This window comes from Chroicocephalus ridibundus, chromosome 2 (assembly GCF_963924245.1).
Source record: "Chroicocephalus ridibundus chromosome 2, bChrRid1.1, whole genome shotgun sequence".
Taxonomy (NCBI): domain Eukaryota; kingdom Metazoa; phylum Chordata; class Aves; order Charadriiformes; family Laridae; genus Chroicocephalus; species Chroicocephalus ridibundus.
Window position 1 is genome coordinate 58,161,144 of NC_086285.1, and position 16,329 is coordinate 58,177,472.

Here is a 16,329-nt window from a genome sequence, read left to right on the forward strand (position 1 = left end):
GTGAGATGACAGGGAGAGGAACACACAGTCTGGGCCTCCCTTAGACCAAAGCCTGCATCAGGAGGAAGAAACAGGGGCAACTCCAGGGATGGGAGGCAGAACAGGCAGTACAGGGAACAGGCGCCAAGGCAGTCGCCAAACTGATGCATGGTTTACCCATGGTTCGGTATGTCCTTCCAGAGCCCACCTTAAGAAGCAACACTTGCAACCTGGGCTCTGGTCATCTTTCTCAGTACCTTGGCTCCATCCCTCCCCACAGTCTCCATTCCCGCCTGCTCTCAGGAGCACCCCTGTAATGCACCCCAGCTTCCAGTCAAAGCGCTGCTTTGTAATACAGCTTAGGGAAAGACGGAAGAGGAAGAAGAGAATAAACATATTTGAAGACCGATGACTCAGACTAACTAGAGAATGCGCTTAAAGCAAGTTTGTTTCGTCAATGGCAGTGCTTTGCTGTTTGCTTTACCCTTTTTAGACTGGGTCATCCCAGTTCTTTTTCTCCATGTAATGGTGACATAACTATGTGACCAGGAGGAAGTTGTCTCACCTATCATAAAAGCACAGTATGCAGTAATCACAGAAGGCTACTGTTCAAGACAAAGCCATGAACTCCACTTTTAAGAATGAGCTGGGCTATAATTCTGAAGAATGCATTTATTAACGAACTCCTGTTTTATAAGCTGCAAATCAAGACACAGCTCCCTTCATCGCTTGACCGGCCTTATGAATCATGAGCCCTGCGGTGCATTGCCATGAGACTTTGCTTTAGAAATAAAATAGTTTGTTCAACAAGAGAGCACCCCAGTTCAGCCTTCTCTTTCCACAATTGCTGCTTAGTCTCAAACCAGAATTGAAACAGATCTGGAATTACACATGCACTTAATGTCCTCTTAGTATCTACCAGATTCAGTATAAAAGCATCATGATGAGTTTCTAAGTCTGATATCTGCTTAATTAAGCAACGTTTTCAATATCTGGCTACTTTGCAAAACTAGGCAGCTAAGTGAACCAGGTCTAGCACAGAGTTAGTCATGTGATTTTTTTATATTTTTTTTGGGGGGTGGTGCAGTTGCTAGAGGCTTCCCAGATATCCCTTCTTTCAAAGCAGGAAAAAAAAACAATGGCCAGCTCTGTACCAAACCACAGGTCAACAAATTTCAATGGTCCAAGGTTAAAATTGGCCTCCAGCTAGCTGCACAGACTTATCCCACAGGTATTAAACAGGAAACGTTAAAAATAGTTAGTTATGTGACTTATTCTTGTAAAAGGATTTTTATCATGTACATGAAGACTAGAAGCTTTCCTCCTTTGAAATGTTTTGTGTTTGACACTTCCTCTGTAGCACAGCAAGTCTGTGTTTTTCTGTCTTGCACGGGTTGTGGGCTGAGTTTTGTTTCGCTATTTTGTCCTTTTTTCTTTCACAAATCAAGCTGTCAGCAGCATGGGAAGTAAATCTGTAACTGGGACACGTAAGAACTCTGTTCTGAGACTGCATTGCTGCCCCCAGTAAAGTCACCCTTGGAAACAAGAGCACTTGAGAATATCTTAGCACGCAGTGAAAGACTTTTCACTGTTTATTTAGCTGAAAAGGAAAAACATAATTCAAGTAAAAAACCCCAGAGATTAGAGATGCTAAAAGTATGTGGTCTCTGCTGAGCTTCCTGCTACTGCAGGCCGCAACCTCTAAAGAGCACTGTGTTTCAATATCCGCTTTGGTGGGGACAATGCTTTTGGGTCGGGAGATAAACCTAGTTTTCTTGGACTGATATGAAAGCTAAACAATAATATAAGCTCCTCTCCTACTACCACAACCACTCCCAAAGCTAAGGGAGTCCAGCCCAATGCCAAAGGGCCACGCTGAGCACAGCTGGTTGCTACACATATTGCTTTAGCCTGCTATTAACTTCTTCCTCTGCTCCTTACTTACCGCCCTGGATCACAGCTAGTAGCTGTACTCTCCACGTGTCCTGCCTCCATCCCCAGCAGATCCATTCCCATCTGTCCCCAGATGCCACATCTAGCCACCACTTCCCAGGTGGCCCAGTTTACCTAACCTCGATCTCCTGCTGGGCCCTGGAGCCTATCTCCACTGTCAGATGCACCGCGCTCAGCCAGCCCAGCTATGTAATTAGCAGTGCAGCTGCACAGCCACCAACCTGCCAGTACGCATGTGGCAGACCACTTCTTGGCAACTATTAATCATATATTGCATAAGAAACAGTCCCTTAACGCTGGCTAGTCTTTCCACTCCCGAACCATGTCAAGGACATAAAAGCTTTTGGCCATGCCGAGAAGTGAACAAAATGAGTGGTAATTAACTCTCATGACTACAAAGGCTAACAACTTCGGCACTTGCAAAGGGGATCAGAGGCAGCTGAGCTGAGAAAGAACTGTAGCAGAACAAGTATTTGCCTGGGAGCAAACACTGCCGGAGTGCTTATTTTAGAATGAATAGTCATGTTAGTTAACTAGAGCTAACTACTGAACAAATAGCTCACGTTACAGCATACCAAGGTACACTAGATGCATCCTTTGATCTACTGACTGACAGACCTACTGCAGTGTTCTTTTTTTTTCAGAAATAAACCCCCCCACCTAATTTATCCTTCATAGCTGGTTCTGGTTTTTGGTACAGAGTCTTTTCACAGATTAATAGCAATGAAACTTGTATGAAAAAGGAACCTAAAATGGTTTTACTCATTGCAGCAGGAGATATTTACATTCAGTGTGAAATGCTGTTTGCAAAGAAAAAAGGAGCAACCAAATTTAAAGTTTTTCTGTAAATCGACACGTGTGACTGTTAACCCCTTACTCGTATCTCTATCAGGACGGGTGAGCTTTGGTGCACTAAATGCCCTTGTCGTTTCTGACCTTTTAACACAACTGCAGCCTCTCAGCATTAGGATTTGGCCTGCTGTTCAGTGGCATACTATGTAGCCTGCCACACTAGGGCGTGCCATTTACTTAAAATACCGGTGTGGACAATGACTCCTATCGTTTTCAAGAAGTAGGGGAAGAGAGATGGTTTTTTCGGAGTGCTTTTTAAGGTAGACAAAATTCATCCTGAAAATTACAAGTAAAATGTGTTCTGATTATCACCATGCAAGTAAAGACATCTTATCCAGAAACACACATGAATTGATGAGTAAAAGTTTCTTTTTTACACTGATCATAAATTTAAGGGATTTGACAGGGATTAAAGATTCACTTGTCAGCTGTTATGTCCTTTAATAAGCTTCTTAACATTTATACTGACAGAAGCAGCGTGTCCCCAATTTAGCAAATCAGGCTATCTCTGTCCAGGTTTCACTGCAGCTTTGGAGGCCTGGAAAAACTATTAAATGCAGTGAGTCTTCTGCCCCCTTTAGGGAAATAATCTACTAAATAGATTTTCTTCAGACCCAGCTTTTGTGGAATGGATAATAAAAGTATTAACTTAATTTCCAGAAGCCACACAAAGTGTGTGTGGCTCTCCATGCTCTATTGAAGAGAAATTCACATACCAGAAACCCGTGCTGTGCTCTGCTATGTCCTGTTCTCATACCTCCTGCCTTAGTTCAGGTCCCCAGCAAGTTTATTCAGCTTATTCAGCTCGGTAAGGACGGCTTCCTTGTAAGGCACTTGACAGCAGCTAGGGGTTCTCCATCACAGGCAACGCAACCACTGACCGTCTAGCCCAGCCAAACCGTCTTAATCGCTGTTTTGCACTTTCATCTGTAACATGGAAATGAAAAAATTCTTTCACCTTTCCAGCTAAATATTTTTCTACTTTTTAAATGGTATGTTCCTTGGGACAGAGTGTCAATCACATACTTATCCAGAACCAAGCACAAATCACCCTTTGCTTTAATCCTTTTTAGGATGTCTGGATAAGAATCACCCCCTAAAATGTTAAACATGCTTTTGTTTAACAGCATTTTTGAAGTTCAAACCAACTGTAAAGCAGACCAGGCAGATTTTCACTTTGGGCCCTTAGATTTATCTGGTTTCGTTCCTCCTGTCTTTCTACGCTCTGGGCGATTCCAGGCAAGTTTCTTGCTGGTCTCTTACACTTGTTTTGTGCCATCTTACGCTGCTGGAGTCATGCAAGTAAGGAACTGTAATAACAATACTAACTGCTTAGCTTTGACAGGACATAGCTATTTTTACTGGATTACTTTTCTGGCACAGCACTTAAAGCACCAAATGATTTGACACCTGTAATTTTATACTTGGAATAACACAAGGTATTCATGCTTCTTTTGTAATGTAAGATAAAAGCAAACACTACATATGTTCTCATTCCAGTGCTGCTGTCTGGCAGCTATTTGCCTAAGGAAAAAAAAAGTACTGTTACATTACAGAATATGTGGAAAAGTAAAAGCTATGGAAAAGAAATCATTAAATAGCTAACTTATTCCCCTGCTAGCACTAGACTGCTCCCTGCAGCATGTTTCAGAGTGTTTTGTCCAGTCTGGTTTTACAAGTTTCACATTACTTTCATTTATATCTTTAATACGGCACTAAGTCCAATGTGGTTTGGTGCTGCTTATTTTCCTTGTCTTTCAACTAGAAGACTCAGTGCTAGACCAGCTGTTCATATAGAGTTGTCTCCAAAACTACCGAAAAAAATCTGGAGTCTTTCCACTGATTTCAACAGGCTTTGGATCAGGTTTATGAAAAGACGGCGAGTACATTTCGTGTAAGACTAAGCAGGTTATAGTCAGCAAAAGAGGATTAGCTGTGTACAATCCAAAGGCATATTACTCTGCGTGCTTCCGAAACAACTGGCTAACACTTTCGCTTTCTCAGAGAGAACAGGCCAGATTCGTTTCTGATGCGCTGACGCTAAGTCAATGCCACCATGCCAGGAACGAATTTGATCTGGAATCTGCCGAGTTAGCCTCATTAGAAGTGGGATCTTCCTAAACTGGAGGTGAGGAAATTTATTTTCTAAAATGTAAACGAATAAGCAAATGCTTTCTGCTTTCCAGTTGAAGTATAGGTCTTTAGAGAGACCCCTATGGGATACCAGGAAAAACACAACCTGTGTTTTGTCTTTCCTCTGTCAGGAAAGCATGGACCCCCTTTCTTCTTCGGGACCTGAAATTGGTCATATTTGATTTAAAATACATATACTCAGACCTTCACTTTCTGTCACCAAAACAGATGGGCAGCCCCAAACCGCTTATTTGTGTGTATTTTACAGAGCACTGATACTTCAACACACACCTCCCGTGCATGCTTCTGAAGCTACGTGTTTTATCAGGAATTATTTTATCACTGGGGGGATTCATTCTGAACAATACAATCAAACGAAGACGGTGGCGTGCACTTATTCTTCCCACCCTTTCAAAGGTCACAGCAAACCATGTCAGAGTTGGTGATGTTCTCAGCCGCTGAGAATGCTTTAATCAACCAGACTTTTTTTCTGCTCTCTCTGTTCCCTACGGACAGGGGACTTCATGGCACTGCTTTGTTGTACGATGTATACAGTTATAACCTACGCTAAAAGTATGCCATTAATGAATGAACACTGGGTGTGTGTGTGTCAAGCAGATGAGAATGTTCTTTTGATCTTCTGTGCTCCACCACTGTGGCAGACGGATGCCTAAATTGTTTTATTAATGCACTGACATCTTCCATCTTTTCTTAAACAATATCGAAGGAATAATGAGAATTTCATCGCATTTTGATTTTCTGCTCTTACAGCTCAAATCCAGCTGGATGTTATGCAGTAGGGAAAAAAACTGAGAAATTTTTTTTATTATTCCAGAGGGTTGGGAAGAAGATCTCATGTGCTTGGCACTCTGAGGCAGCCATCAGAAGCTTCTCAGATTTCTGTTAAATTTCAAAGCAGTTTCCACACAATATGGGAGATGTATTTAGCTTTAGGTACAATTTTGAAACTAGTTCAAGGGAGCAAGACAAGGGATTCAAAGCCTTTTTTTGAGGATACCTTAGAATCAGAGTAAACATTTTTAAAAAGCATAGAGGTTTCTGAACATGATGATAGCAATGCTTTTAGCCTCCAACATATGAATAGCTGGGGAAAAACAAATAACACAACTCGTTTGAGGCCATAGAAGCATATTAAAGAAAGTTTATATGGTGGTAAGACCATGATGTAGAAAATCCTTGATGACCCTTCCAAAAATATGATTCTTATGTGGTGATGTGATAAAAACTGTAAATCCACCCAAATTTCCCCAGACTGAGTGACACAGCTACAAGTGACAAGGGGGAGAGAAAAAGAGGCAAAGTAGGGCCTCTGTTCTGGAAAAGACAGAAGTCAAACTACTGTTTCACGGGCAGCTAAGCTGATTGAACAAGTCACTGTTGCAAAAGTGCGAGGTCAAGTCTCAATCTCTTTCCCAGCCTCCTGGCTGCACTTGCAGCAGCTCAGGTAGTCTTATCCTTTACCTTGTATCTGTAATTTAGTCAGCTGATCTACCTCGTTATTCCAGAGAAAGTTATCCACCTTTCTGCTATTTTTCTGCCAGGCTAATAGGTCCCAGTGGCTAATGGACGGATCTAAAACATGCCAGAGCCAGCGCAACGTAAGCCAAGGGACGGCCAAGACCAAGGACTGCTGGGAGGGGAAAGGACTGAGGACTGTCACCTCTCTCTTCTGGCAGTAGCAAACTGTGAAATTGTCTCCAGGTGTCTCATGCAAGCACTTCGTGCAAGGACTTGTCATTAGAAGGGAAAGGGGAATCAAAGGGAGAAGTGGAACAAGTATTGGTCCTGATCATTTTTGCTTTGGAGGAGTGCGGATATAATGATGCAAACTAGAGGGGTAGGAATCCCCTATGTCTGCAGAGGATTTCGTGGGCAGAAAAAAGAATGTGCAAATGCAGCAGCTGCAGCACACCCAGGAGCCAGGGGATGTATAATCTATATGCAAATAACTGCATAGTTCCCCCATGAAAGCACGGGGCTGACTGCACAGAGTCTTAGTAGCTGCACAGTATGTCTGCATTAAGTCTGCTGTTTCTGAAGAGTTTTACGCTTACTACGCGTGGCTGGACAGCACAGCACACACACAGAGCTGCTCCTGCTAGGCTACTTCATGTTCTGTAACTGCAGTGCATGCTCACAATGCTAATGTCCAGAGTTTCCAGACATGCAGCAGCTGGTTCAGAAATGCCTGCTCCCTATAGCTACCAGACATCCGGAAAGCCCAGACCAATTTATGAAGTCCTCAAAATCTGCCTAAATGTGATTTCCAGGTGGAAAGAGTAAATGTGACTGGGAAAAGGAAGCCTGCAACATCCCGAAAGTCCCTCGCTACCTGTAGAAAAGGAAGCATAGGACAACAGAAGCTCAGGAACACTTGTTCTGATGAACCGAAGGCAGGGCTGGAGCTCAAATCTGAACTTCTTCACCTCTCTTCTCTACTGACTTGATTTACCCTAACTCCATTTTAAAGCAAATTTGAAAGGACGTGCTTTCACATAAGGGAAATATGAGAGGTGTCTTGCAGTTCAGCTTCATAAATGTTCCTGTTACTGTGGCCATTACAAAAGCTGCATAAGGAACTTCAGGTCTAGACACTCGTGAAGAAAATAACTGTAAATCAATAAGAGGCTATGCACTCATGTAACATCCACCCTTCTCTCTCCTTTATATGGCATTGGCCTATAAAGCTAATTACTTACATACCTCACAGAGACGCAATACTTAATTAATATTTGTTAAGTACTTTGAAATTCTGATGGAAGACATCATACTAGCGTGCATTATGACTACTACAGTGTAAAAGTGATGCCAATGGTGTTGCTTAAGTGGAATGCTGGAAGGATAGCTATTCGGTTTATCATTTAAAAAGGGGAACGGAGACAAAGAAGGTTTAGGAAAGCATTTTAAAGCTCAGTTACCCTAAAGGAAAAGGGAGAACTGGGGAGGAGAGGAGCTAAAACAGTTTTCAGAGGAATTTACTGTGCAGTGTGCATTAACTCCTGCAAAGTAAGGAAGTAAAAGCCTACAGCAAAATCCTGGCTCCAGTCAAGTACACGGAAAATGTTTCACCAACTTCAGTGAGGTGAAGATTGTTAGCTTTTGTCATAATTTCCAAGAGATGCATCCAGCATCCCATACACAGGCTTGCAACTTTGCAGGGTTGCTTGTTTACAGTTTAGGTTCAGGAAATAACCTCATCAAGCTAGGGCATGCTCACCATGTAAAAGCAACTGCTCAGCTTCTAATCATCTTTCTACTACATCCCACATTTGGAGTAAATCTTTCCATTCTGTTAATGAATTTGGACCTGAGCTACCTATTTAAGTTGGTGGCAAAACTCCAATTAAATGGAAGCAGTGTGGAGATCACTGTAGATTTTGTAATAAAGATGGGAAGAAAACACCATGTGTTTAACAGGGGCAGTAACTCATATACACCCCTGGAGTTCAACTCACTTACTCAGAAGTCTGTAGAATTCGTAATTAATGCCTGACTGAGAAAAAAAGGAAATAACAGAAATTCAGACAGCTTATTTTTTTTTTTTTCAGAATTAATCCTGCATACCTAGCAGGATAAAGATTGGGAGAAACATGTTCCTCACCACTTCTGGGTAAGGCAGAGTTAAAGAGCACATTTTTCAACCGGAAGCTTTGCACCTGGGAGGTTCGATGGAGAAAGGCTATAAAGAGTAGCAGGTGACAGGCATCAAAATTTGCAAGAAGGTACCTGGGAGCTTCTAGCATTAGGAGGAGTCATTTTACAGGGGGCATCTGCAGTTACTTTAGGTAGGAAACTAAGTAAAACTGCTAGGATGCAAGTTTTGTTTAATTTTTATTTTTTAAAAAGGATTGAAGCCTATTATTTGGTGTGTATGACGCTCTTAGTAAGCTATTACTTGCCTTTTTCTAAGTGGTGTGTGATGGCTTCCACTGACTATCTACTAATGTACTCCGATACAGCACAGGGAATCTTAGAGGTACTATTTATTGTAAACCATCTGTTAAAGTAGGCTTTCCAACTATGCTACATATAGAAATGCTGTACTATAGCAAACCAGCGCTTCTAAACCAGCTTTGTGTCTATGCAATTGCCTAGACCAAATGTAATGATAAAGTTACACATAGCGACTTTCCCTCTTCACTTGTGCTAGTATGCTGTATCTTTCTAACTGTACTGCAAGCTCTGAAGCACGTAGGCTTTTAGTTTTCTCACTCGGTGCTTGTACAGCTGTATCCACAAACGCACATATCCAGTAAAACCCAAGGAAATCTTCCTGGATGCCAGGATTGGCTTAGATAGCTGCAGGTCTAATAACATATGCAGTTCTCTGCTTTCTGTTTAACAGAGGATTTTCATAAACTTCTTGCAGCAGCTCATGCTGTAGCTTTAAGTGCTTACAGTTGCTTTCCAGTCCTTGTGGAATAAGCAACATCATTTTTCTACCTAAATTCAATAGTCAAAATGGGCTGGTGTATGACCTCTGGATCCCAAGGAAAAATGATGGTAATGGGTCAAGGCAAAAAAATTCAAGCCTAAAGCTTTTGCTAGCTACCAGTTAAATGCCTGATACTTGAAGTCATTGAAAATAGTGTAGTGCCACTTGTTTAGACATATAGGCTGGGTCTCCTTGCTCTGAATATTCATTAATAACGTACTTACTGGACAACCAGTCCCATCAAACATGGCAAATGTTTCTTTATAGTCTGCTTCTTACTATGGCTGGAGATAATGTGGGCTGGCAGCATAGAGGAAAAAATATCCTGTCTACTGCTTGGCAAGGCTGCTTTCAGGGAAGACCACTGAAAAAATGCTTACTATGTGTTTTGGAGAGGTCTAATTTTGTGGAGGGGCCAGAAGAAAATGATACAGGAGATCAGAGTTATGTATGTCAGTCAAAGACCGCTACTTAGTGATGTCTGCATTGAGGTGACAAGAGCTGAAGGACTTTTCAAAGAGACAATACCATTCCTCATTTTAAGACCTCAGAAAAAACACGGTGCTGCTAAGTAAGGTATTTCATGGCTTGCTCTCTTCACTGTGTGTCCATCTACATTATCCCTGACTTTTTACCTGTCTGGCTCTGGCTATCTCCTACTGGCTTATGCTTGTTTTTCCCCCCAGTCAGCTGAAGAAGAGCTCAGCAGCAATCTCTCAAAAAAACCCACCTTTATGGAGTGCAGCTGAATAAGAGCATCTAATCAAGCCTAATCACTCTAACCCACCATGCTTTCCAGAGCAGGTTCTTGCAGTTCTCTAATCTTCTAACTTATGTTTCTGTGCCTGGTTTCAATGTTAACGCTACTGTCCTGGTTCTCTTATGCTACAAGCAGGACACAAATCCCTGCTTTACTGTTAATTTGTGTCTCTGCCAAGTGATACCAAAGTGAACTCTTGTTCGGCAGTCTAGTCACACTGTATCTACAAATGTCTCTGCATTCTGAGTATCTTCTTATTTTCTTCTACCTCCTAAGTACCCTACATGCATTTCCCAGCCTGAGGTCAATGATTTTTCATGTTACATTCAAATGAATGTTGTTCAGATGAGCATATCTTTTCAAGTAGTCCAGATCTTGGTGTACCACCCTGTGTTTACACCTTCAATTTGTGGTGTTCATCAACACCATACAACTAGTTGTAGAGATTCCTGTAAAGTGCTGAAAGACTGGAAAGCACTGGGTTGAGGTCTTTGGGACTGCGTTAGACTTCTGTTGGATCAAACTTCCCTATGGATGTTCCTGTTCCTTATGGGTGTTCCTTCTGGGCAAGTTCAATACATCAATTTCTAATTATTTTAATGCTAGACTGATCTCTCTCATAATTACTGATGGCTATATCTACCCCAGGAATAAGTACAGTCTGTAAATCAAAATACCTGATGCTGAGGGCTGTGTTCCCACTATGTGGGTTCTGTGTGTGTCGTTTGTTTAGACTAGCTCCTGACTGCTCTCATGGACTTCCCCGCCTACGAGCTGTGGAAGGTGTAAAGCGTTCTCCTGTGGTGCAGCCTCTGGTGGTCCATCTGTAAACTTCAAGTCAAAGCGCAGTACATGGAGGCAATCTGCTTCAAAAGCACCTCTTAGCTCTAACTCATTTAACATCATCAAAGTGAGCATCTACACTAGTGCTGGAGCATAGATCAACACCTGCCAGACAGACTGGGAGATTACTACTGCCATTAACGAAGTTAATCCGCATCTGGAGAAGGCACACAGTGATGTGGAAGATTTCTATCTCTTTGTTAGTTAATGGGAGAAGCTTACAAAGTCATTCTTCAAAGCAGATACAGCTACAGATATGAAAAAGGAAAACATTCCCTGTTCACGTGCCTCCAGTTTGATCTTCAAGAGGTCTAGTAACTTGATGGCAGAATATATTTTAGGTAATGGATAATTTGGCTTACAACATTTATTATACTGATCAAATTAACAGCAGGAACAACTTTTTATTGGGTGTAGGGAGGTGTGAGAAAGGCAGGGAAGGGGCAAAACCCCCCAAATTATCTGCTATGTACTGAGGATAAGCAGAGTACTCTCAGACAGCTCCGGAAACAGGGACTATACATTTTAGCTGGTGGTAGGCTGTGCAATCACTTAATGAAAATATGTAAATACCAAGAAAAGAAAATTACCCTGCCTTGGGGGAAGAGGAGGGTTTAAATATAACTGTTAGTACTGCTGTGCAGTTCTTAAACAGAGAAAAAAACACCACTGCCACTCCACCAGATCAAAGTACTCTATTACTTAACTAAAGAGACTGTAATAGCAGAAAGCATCCCTGAAACACGCTTAAAAGCAAATGTCAGTATAAATAGCTGGTGATGTTTTTCAAGTTGCTCACAGCAGGGAAAAGACTAAGAAGCAATGCTGAAATGACAACTGGAACACTGCTAGTAAAATTGCAAATTTTCTTGTGTATCAGGTAGCTTTTCGTAAGTACATTCTCAAATAGTTTCTATTCCTTATGATGTGCTAAGTAGAAAAAAAGTAAGACCGCATCTTCAAGAGGTTAGCTCCCACACTAGCTGTACGGTCATGTAACTGCTGCTTACTTCCAGAAACTGAGAAACAATACAGCCTTTTTCTGCAACCTCCTCAGTTATGCAAAATCATAGCTCGAAACTGTAGACTGAGTCACTAACAGCATTATAGACAAATAGAAAAATCCAGCTAAGTCCCTTTCTTCCCTTTTCCCTCCCCTTCACTTGAATATGCAAGCATTTCAAGATCAAGTGTTCACGCATATCACTTGTTGACTGCTGTTTCTGTGGCAGTTGTGCAGTTGGACAGGCAGTGAGGTGTCTCCACGAAAGCAGGCTAGAGCTGATGCAGCCTTCAGATCTGTATCTAGAGTTCTCTCCTAATTCTCAGAACCACCACAAGTTGGGTTGCCACCAAATCATCCTCGGAGCTGCTCTAAAAGCTGTGCTGCAGACTAGGTAAGGTAGTACAGGCAGATAAGAGAAACTGCTGTGCAACAACAATGCTCGAATACAGCTGTGTTGTTTATCAGATAAGTTGCATTCACCTGTGCTGGCTAAACTGTGGCGGGTAAAAGGAAAGGTCAAGTGCCCTAGCAGCCACGTTGTTAGGGAAAGCATGCTTGGACCTGTCTCTTTGTGTGAGCTCCAACGCTTAAGGTGCCTTAAGCGTAGTGAAAACAACCCCCAGCATCAGTTCTTCCTCCTGCTCGATTTTATGTTGTGGTCACAGCTGCAAAGGTAAGGATGTTATTTTGCTCTGCTGGCATTGAGTCAAAACCCAGAAGTTTGTATTAGAAAAGTGGCCTGGAAAGTACTATATTAACAGATATGCAAAGCCTCTGACTTCTGGGGAATAACCAGCTTTGAAGTAAAATACATGCAGCAATAATCCATGCACACTTCATTAATTTCAGAACTGCAACAGCAAAGTACTACTTAGAAAAAGCTGTAAGATAGTAATGAAGGGTTTGGGTTTTATTTTTTTCTTTTAATCCCCAAAGCTCCTTATCTCCATTCTCCATGTTTTTTCATTCAATTTACAGTAGTCTAAATTAAAGCACATCTAACAAAAAAATGACACATTAAGTTTGACTAACCTCTTCACCCCCCTCTTGGTGAGAAGCCTTTCTTGCTCAGGGGAATAAACGCAACAACTTTAAAATTGTTACATTGCTTAAGATAACTTTTCTTTGCGCTTTGTGTTCAAAGAAATTTGGCTGATTTTGGATATTTCAGCGCCTTAAATTATTATGCTGAGATAACGAAGGCAGCAATTCTCATCAAGTCTTAACTAAGACGAAATGATCTCTAGGCACTAAGCTGCCAGAAAGGCAGTATTTTGTTATCTGTCAAAATGCACACATCTCTCTCTACCACACCCCCAGTCAAGTTTACAAACCCTCAACGCGGGCTACTGCATGATATGAAACATCAATTTACTGCTCAAATTTGAGTCAAAGCTTAGAGTCAAAACAAAGAGTAGGTGCAGTTTAACACTGCGTTTAAGTGCAGCTGTGAGTTGCTGCTGCAAGAGGTGCTCATGCCCCTTTTCCCTCCCTGCTGCAGGACTGTGCAGCTGCAGTGTACGCCATGTCCAGAAAGCCCTCATCCACTGGAAAACGAACTTTTAAAAAGCCAGCTGATCCCTAAACCTGATACAAGAGGTACAGCGCGATGTGCAGCTGGGCAGTAGAATAGGGCCATCTTGCTGTCACAGCCTGCTATTACTCCAGCCTGTGAGGTGTGCCTAAAAGAGGGGGGGCGGCTCATTTTTTTTGCTTCAACACTTTAGCTTATCAAAAACCGGCTCTAAAAGAAGCAATCCGGACCACTCATACCTCATGCTACATGCTCCCACTTCAAGAGTTCATGTAAATCAGCAGAAAGTAATTGATTTGAGTCAAAACCAACTAGACTGGGAGGCAGGAGGAACTAGCCCCACCAATAAAAAGGGATGGGGGGGAACTTTGCCTGGTTTAGTTACAGGAGCAATCTTAACCTGGAGAGTTTCAATTTTTAGAGCACACAGAGCACATACCATAGCAATTCCTTTTCTTCAAGGCATCACAAAGAATATTAAATGTGCTCAAGGCAACCCGATCGCTTCTCAAGTTGTATCAAATGATGAAGCAAATTCGGCTGTAGTTTTCTTCCTACGCAGACGAGTTGCTGCAACTGACTTGCTTTATGCTTTGCCCTGTTTCTTCAAATTTCTGCCAGCTGTGCTTCCAACACCAGGTCTCCCACAGCGCGGGGTGCTGTGGGCCCGGGCCTGTTTTACTGTCCTTGGGCTGAGGTATTTTACCCACCGTGGCCTTCTGTGCCCTTGGCCGTGGGGCAGAAGCGATGGCACCCCACACACTCCTCCACCTCAAAGCCACTTGGCTAGCACCACCTCTGGAAATGACGCTGAAGCGGGTGAAACCAGCGTTAAGAGGAGCAGGCCTTCACAGCAGCTTGACTGTTTTCTGCGTGCTGGGCTTTGTTTGTAGCTTGCGAGATAAATTTGCCTCGCATCCCAACTTCTAAAAGGGGGTGAGGTGTATTTAAAGTGCAATTACCATTAACGAGGTCCCGGCAATCGCACTGTGAGATGATGCGTGTGTAATTACTGCGCTTGCTCATCCTCTTACGGGTCTAAGACTCCTCGCTGAGCAGGCCTGCGGCCACTTGGCCGCACAGCTTCCCTCACAGCGATGCCACCCGCCTCAGTGCCTCTATTGTCCCACCCGCCGCCTTTGTAAGTGTCCGCCGTTCCCTTCACGGAGCCACCGCAGCCATCCCGGATCTTCCCCCGGTGCAAACTCACCCCCCACGCCCCCTTCCCGCCCCCCGCCCGCGCGGGGCCCAGCGGCCCCCCCGCCGCCATTTTGTGCGGCGCCCAGCCCGCCGGCGGGCGCAAACTGGGGGTGTCACCGGGTTCCGGCACCGCCCGTGGGGTGGGGGCGGCGGGGCCCCGCCCTAACGGCCGTAACCGCGCCCGGGGCTCGGCTGCCCTTCCTCACTCACGGCAGCGGCGGTCGGCGGGAGGGCTTCACGCGTGGGCCGTGGGGGCCGCCATTGCCGCGGCCTGCGGTGCCGGCGGGGGGCGGCAAGGGGGCGCTGCCGGGCGGCGCTGCGGAGGGGAGGGGAGGGTGTTGCGGGGGTGGAGCCGGGCCTCCTTGTGTGTTTAAAAGGCGGGTGTTTGGTTAGGGCTTCTCCTCGGAGGCAGGGTTGGGGCTTTCCTCGCTTTCCGCTTGGGCCTTTTCGCCGGGGGTGGCGGGCGTCCCCCAGCAGCGGCTTAGGCTGTGGGGGGTGAATTGGGCGAAACGTGAAGAGGCGGCTGCGGTTCCCCGCCGCTGCCATGGCCGCGGTGCCAGGCCTCCCCGGGACCCGCATCCCGTTCAGCTCTGAACTGATAACCCAAAACTCACCTGAACTTGCCGCCTTGTTCTGGGAGTCCCTGTTTTTTGTGGTAGATTATTTTCTGAGCCATGCCTTAAACCAAGGGACACCATAAAATCACCTTTATGTATGATCCGAGGGCTGGAGCACCTCTGCTATGAGGACAGGCTGAGAGAGTTGGGGTGGTTCAGCCTGGAGAAGGAAAGGCTCTGGGGAGACCTTATAGTGGCCTTCCAGTATCTGAAGGGGGCCTACAAGAAAGCTGGGAAGGGGCTGTTTGCAAGGGCATGTAGTGATAGGACGAGGGGCAATGGTTTCAAACTGGAAGAGGGTAGATTTAGATTAGGTATCAGGAGGAAATTTTTCACTATGAGGGTGGTGAGAGACTGGAAGAGGTTGCCCAGGGAAGTTGTGGATGCCCCGTCCGGGGAGGTGTTCAAGGCCAGGCTGGATGGGGCTTTGAGCAGCCTGGTCTAGCGGGAGGTGTCCCTGCCCATGGCAGGGGGGTTGGAACTAGATGATCTTTAAGGTCCCTTCCAACTCTAACCATTCTATGATTAAAATAAAAAAAAATGTAAAACCCCCAACAATTTCTGTGACATCCTTCCAGCAATCCCCTAACAAAACTCTGCATCTAATCTGATGATCTGATTCCATGCACTGATACACATATTTAACTTAATTACTGCTGTCTTTAGCTTATCTTTTTCATTCCAAATTTATCCCTTGTCATTGTACCACATAAGCTGTTGTCAGAGTTTATTTAAGCGGGCTGTTTGGAGCTGTCCCTGAGCTCAGCTCTTAGGCTCATAGCATTCGGAAAGCCTGCATGAGTGCTGCTAGATTACAGGAACCTCAGCCTTGGCTCACAGTTTTGATTCATCTGAAATTAAACGATGACTGGACCAATAATTTCAGAGCGTGCTGCGCTGCTGTTTCTTACCGCGTCGTACTTGCTTTGATATTTATTGCATGTGCTTCCTGGCTGGGGAGTTGAATAAGGCATTCTTCTCAGGGCTGTTGCCAAG

At 44.1% G+C, this 16,329-nt stretch overlaps 2 protein-coding genes across 6 annotated transcripts in view; one reads left to right on the forward strand and one right to left on the reverse strand.

Moving 5' to 3' along the window:
* LOC134511530 (cytochrome c oxidase assembly factor 1 homolog) overlaps positions 1–15,033 on the reverse strand; it is a 53,364-nt gene extending 38,331 nt beyond the window's left edge. The window contains exons 1-2 of one of the 5 annotated variants that reach the window (XM_063325627.1): positions 14,927–15,005; positions 3,542–3,711 (exon numbers count right to left, since the gene is read on the reverse strand). The gene's annotated coding sequence lies outside the window, so the exon portion shown is untranslated. Of the gene's footprint in view, positions 1–3,500; positions 3,712–14,926 lie in introns of all 5 variants that reach the window. The other 4 variants (XM_063325625.1, XM_063325629.1, XM_063325626.1 and 1 more) reach the window with 4 other exon arrangements.
* Positions 14,486–16,329, forward strand: part of BLVRA (biliverdin reductase A) — a 37,122-nt gene continuing 35,278 nt past the window's right edge. The window contains exon 1 of the mRNA XM_063325623.1: positions 14,486–14,657. The gene's annotated coding sequence lies outside the window, so the exon portion shown is untranslated. The remainder of the gene's footprint in view (positions 14,658–16,329) is intronic.